The sequence below is a fragment of the Schistocerca cancellata genome, chromosome 5 (assembly GCF_023864275.1).
Source record: "Schistocerca cancellata isolate TAMUIC-IGC-003103 chromosome 5, iqSchCanc2.1, whole genome shotgun sequence".
NCBI lineage: Eukaryota > Metazoa > Arthropoda > Insecta > Orthoptera > Acrididae > Schistocerca > Schistocerca cancellata.
Window position 1 is genome coordinate 309,271,273 of NC_064630.1, and position 6,000 is coordinate 309,277,272.

A 6,000-nucleotide genomic window follows, 5' to 3' on the forward strand; every position below is an offset into this window, starting at 1 on the left:
ATGAGATAGAACTGGGTTAGCACAACAGGAGTTAAATCTGAAATTTGACCAAAGATAACAAAACTGTATTAATATGGGAAATGAATCAAAGAGGTAGAATAGTTGGGCACATTGAGTGAATTGTGTCATTGTTGGAAACTATTTTAAGAATGAGTGGGAAGAACCACTGCATAGGGCACCTCTCTTGGTTCAAACGTCAGAATGGAGAGCCACTAGTTATGTGACATGGTAATCGTTATTTTGGATCGCTGACAGATACAACTTATCTCTTTCCGCTGAGGCACATAGGGGCAGAATTGGCCCAACTTGAGGCTAGCTCCGACATAGTGGAAAGGGTGCTACTTCGGTGAGGGCGAGGCAGTGGTGGGACAGATAAGGCATCTGTGGGCCAACGCAAAGGTGCTGATGAATTCAGTCTGTGCTGTACTGTCTCTGCCATGAAGAGGCAGTGTCTGTGGGCTTTGGTGGCCATTGGAGACGTCCATGCAGAAACTATGGTGTGTGATTCCTGCTTATGCTACTGGGCTGGAGGGGTATGGGAAAGGTTCACAGGTGTCTGCCATACAGGAGCTCCACTGAATCATTCCAGTAATCACCGTGGCAATGTAAATGCAAAAAAAAAAAAGGAACATTCTGTGGATATCAGCTGGATCACTGCCTTCATTTTCTCCATAAAGGTGAAGACTATCTGCTACGCCTCCCCACTGAATTGTGGGTGGTAAGGGGTAGTAAGGAAGCGAATGCCCCATTGTTCGAAAAACTCTGTAGTCATGCCAGACATGAACTGGGAACCATTGTTACTGACTGCTGTCCTTGGCAGTCCTTTGATGGTAAAGACTTGAGTTAATACCTTAACTATTGTCTACAATAGTATTTGGTCTACATACTGATTTCTTGAAAACAAGTCCACCACTATAAACCACACCACAATGAAATCAACAAGCAGTTGGTCCTAAGGATCAGACAGTTGAAGTCATTGAGGGGGAACGTTTGAGGGAGATCTTTGCTGAGGTGCTTAACCAAAACATGGATGGACAAGATGTTCAGTTTCCTTATTTACAACGAACCAGAAGATATGGTGGTGGGCTAGGGACTTAACGTGGGTGATGGTTCAGTGTTCTACATATAGCAGTGAAATAATTTTACCACAGAGGCCGAGGCAGGGCTTAATTTCTTTGCCAGTTAGTAGCATACAATCTTGAGTAGTTAAGTGATGCCTCAAAGCATAGTAGCTTTTCAGCATCATATAGATCCATGCTGGTAGATGATAAGGCCAGTCTAACTTCACCTGTTGCACAAGTTGTCAAAGTACGGTATCCTTCTTCGACTATGCTGTAATTGTTCATCCTGCAACATGAAATTCTTGTAACGTGTGGCATGGTTCTGTGTTTAATTTTAAAACATAGAACTCTTATCAGTCAAAATCAGTGTCTGAACCACATGGAAGCCTAAATAATGTTCCTGCATTGGTCTGCCAACTGATAGGATTGTCCCCAATGTGACAGTCATATGCTGATGAGAACAGAGCTCCCTGAGTATCAATTGGGCTGGTTTATCCATTAGGACCAAAGAATGGCATTTATGAGTTGTGGTCCATCATGAGGAGGAATTTGTATCTATCATAGATAATTTAATATTTGTGCATAATTCTGCAGGACTGAGTTCAATACCTTTGAATTACACACAGCTTGTAACTATCTCCTTCACAGAGGACGAGGCTGTCTCAATTTCATAGTGAGAGGTGTCAGTGCTAATATCAGCAGAGTCCTGGAGAGTGCAGTGTTAGACAATGTCCTGATGCTATCTCTTTTTGAGGATGTGAAACTTTTTATCACTCCTTGATGATCATGTGAACTAGGTTCCACTGGCCGGAGTGGCCGTGCAGTTCTAGGTACTACAGTCTGGAACCGAGCAACCGCTACGGTCGTAGGTTCGAATCCTGCTTCGGGCATGGATGTGTGTGATGTCCTTAGGTTAGTTAGGTTTAATTAGTTCTATGTTCTAGGTGACTGATGACCTCAGAAGTTAAGTCGCATAGTGCTCAGAGCCATTTGAACCATTTTTGAACTAGGTTCCCTTCTTCCAAAGTTCATTGAGAGGATTCATGATATGTGCTTCATTGGCAATGAACCAAGTGTAATAGTACACTTGTACCACAAAGGATTGCAGCTCATTCAGACTGGGAGGAGGGTTGGCTAGTCAATGACCTGTACATGCTGTCAAATAGAAAGAATATCATTTGAGTGATTATGAAACCTAGATACTTCACAAACTGAAAAATTGTAGTTTCTGTAGACTGTATTTCAGGCCTGCATTCTATGTTGTAATCAGTAGTATGTGGAGGTTCTGCAGAAGTTGCTTGTATTCCTTTCTATGACAATTACGTCATCAAGAAAACTACTTTATGCAGGAATATTGCTGATCATCTTGTCTAAATAGCGCTGAAACATTGCTGAGCGTTAGCTATTCCAAAGGGAAATCATTAATACTGACATAAAATTAATGACTGTATAAAACTGAAAGTTGTTGGGGCTCTGGACACAATGGAAGTTGTAAATATGTAGCGGACAGGTCGAACATGGTATAGCATTTGCCAGCTTTTAGTTTGAAAAATAAATCTTTGGAGTACAACAAACTGAGAATTTTCTGTCGTCAAGGCCCCACAAAATATGATGTAGCCATTTGCCTTTTGCACAATTGCTAACAGACACTCCTAAGAGGTAGATGAGATGTGTGGAAAATTCTGCCTTGATTACATCTTGGACAAAATGGGGAACTGTGGTTTATTTGATGTGAATATGAACCTGTATGTCTTTTGCACAGTGTACCTCAGGAAAAAAAGTCTGTGACCTTTGAGCACAATTCAGGAACTGCTTGAAAAGGAACTTAGTGGATTTTCCCATTAATTGAGAATCTGAACTGATTGCAATTATGCCCATCCAATTCTCTTGCATCTCTGTCGATATTGGATCCTCTTTTATATATTTGTGCCTGGTCTTGCTTGCTCATTTGCCACAGCTCTTTCCATGCCACTTTCTCAGTTATGGGGTCAGCAGTTGCACTGTTTGACTGAGGACATCACTCACATGAGTTGGCTGTGTTTGAAGAAAATGACCACACATGCTGCAGATGGGAATACACAGCTACTGCATTAACCATGGCACTTCCTACACACCTCTAAGCTGCTTTGATGGTGCCCCACCCATCCTGACGCTCCCACCACCCAAGACTCAGCTAGTATGCACTCACTCCCTCTGGCATTTCACAACACTAGAATGCCTCCTTCATATTTATGCACTTTCCAAAGTTTCTTTCCCTGCTGCCTCCAGTCTGTTGGCCTCTGGCCCATCTGCCTCTAGCAGACTTGCCACCAGTGCTGCCTGCTCTGTCCCTGCCCCAGTGCCCCACTCCCTGCTACACCCTGTCCCACATGCCCTATGCAACAGCAGCCCCATCCCCAGGGCCACTGCACCCACACTCCCTACCTTGGCGTCCATTACGTTGGCACCTCTCTACCTGCACCACCAGCTCCTGCACCAACAGCTCCTGTACCTTGGGCTCCACCAGTTCCTGGACTTCAGGCTCTAACAGTTCATTCACCATATCCCTGCAAGCTCCTGCTCTGCAGGCCTTGATGGCTTCTGCCCCACTGGTGCTGCTAGTTCCTGTGCCCTGGTTTGCATTGGTTCCTGTGCCTCATGTTCTGCTGGCTCCTGCATCACGAGACCTGCTGACTTTGGCAACATCAGCTTTGGCACCCTTGCTCTGGTGCTATTGATACTGACACTGCCCACTCTGGTGCTGCTCGGTATGATGCCACTCACTCCAAGAGAACCTGCTCCAGTGCCACTCATTCCAGAGCCTCCCCATCTGGCACCTCCCACTTTGGTGTCTCTTGCTCCAGCCTTCAGCTACAGCACCTCCAATTCTGATGCATCCTGCTCCAGCACCGTCTGTTCTGGTGCCTCCCACTCCAGCACCTCTCACTCCGGTACCTCCAGCTTCAGTCCATCCTACTACAGCACCTCGAGCTCCTGCACCTCTCACTCCTGGGCCTCTTGCTCTGGCACCTCCTGGTCTGGCACCACCCAATCCAGTGCCTCCCATTCTGGAAACTCCCAATCCAATACCTCCTGACATGGTGCCTTCTAACCAAGCACCTACTGATCTGATGCCTTCCAATCCAGCACCTCCACTGCAGTACCTCCTGCTGCAGTGTTGCTAGCTCCTGCACTACCTACACCGGCACTGCTACCACTCTCACTGTCACATCCAGTGCACATTCAAGTTCCAGAGTGGATGGTGCCCTAGCTGCCAGCCTCAGCTCCTCTTCATGTCCCAGTACCATTGGCACCCTCTCTGCCACTGGCCAGCATGTCACTCGCCTGGTTCCATTAGCCACCAAATTGTCAGCCCACATGCCACAGGCATGCGTGGCACTGGCCCACTCAATACTCTCCTCCATTGGCCATGCCCTTGACCTTCCTGTCCCTTTGATTCCTTTCATGTCCATGACCTCACCTTCTGGGTCTGAGGGTGATGTCACTCTGTTCTCTGTGTCTTCACAGTCCACACATTATTCCCTCTAGGCACACTGCCCTCGGTTTAGCCCTCATCCTTCGAGCCATGTTCTGGGCTTCTTCCCTTTGGAGTATAGGTCACACTCGCCTCATGCATTTGGTTCCTCCTCCAACAGGTGCCTCCTGGCACACAACATACCTACTCTGAGATTGTGCTCCACGTTGGTCCATCCTGGTCACTGGCCTCAGATGTCTCCAGTCATGGTGATCTCTTGTGTCCTCCAGGATTTCTCCTTTTCATAGAGCGCCTGTCTCTTCTCCTCGGGGCAGCTTCCATGAGTCTTGAGCTGCTCCAGTTTACAAGCTGTGAAAGTCCACTGCAAGCCTGGTCTCGCCACATCCCACGACCTTCAGTGGTCTGGCCACCCCTTGTTTGATGATGACTCTGCATGTCTCTTATTGTCCAGGTCCACCCCTCCCAGTTTTCCACAAAGTGGGTATATCTCTTTGTGGCAGTCTTCCCACTGCCAGCCGTCAGTCCTGCTTCTGGTTGAGGGCTGCACTGCTGCAGATACCTGTTCCAGTATCTGCTGTCCCATGCCAAGACATTTCCTTCATCCAGGACGTGCTTGTTCTCCATGATGGCTTAACCATCTCTCCACTGGAGAAGTATGGACGCCACATCTGAGGACGTCATCTACGTCACAGCTGCTGACTCCAGTGAGACGGCTCTGCCATCTCCTCCATAGGGAAAGGGATGCAGCATCCTTGGTTGTTGCTATGTCACAGCTGCCAGCTACACCTGGAGATGGCTTTCCTCCAATGGAAAGAGGGATGCAGTAGCCAAGGCTGGGATTTTACAATCGAGGGAACAACCATACAGCAGAGAGCTGTGGGTTGTCGTGCTGTCAAGGCATTCGCAACTCAGCAGATATGGACTTTACCTATGGCAGTTTTTCCTTGCTGTGACAGACCGTGTACTTAAACTATACCTTCAAGAACTATTGTCGAGTAGTTCAGTTTTTCATCAGATCAGGGCAGTCTCTCAGTTCCATTAATTCAGAAGCTGTTCAGTTGTTATTCAGATCCTAACGTGATGATGTATTTTTTTGTACTAGTAATAAATTTCTATTGTTCTTGATTATCTGGGCACACTTCTCTTCGTATAGCGTGCGTCATACAACAGGATATATACCAAAGTCTAACGCGACGAATCACGTGCAGGCACTCTCATCTGCAAATGAGAATCCACCCAATACAACAAACTGTAGCTACATCTTACTGTAGCAGTAGTTGTCGAAGGAATGGCCAGCTTGCAATTGATGAAAATTAAGCGCAAAACACACTAATCTCTTGGAGATAGCTGCACTGGATTATGTGGCGCCCAAGGGTGAATCTGCTGCATAGAGGGCTGCTTTCAGTACAATATTGTGAATCGTTCCACTAGTGGATGCGTGACATGACAAATGTTGCCGATGGA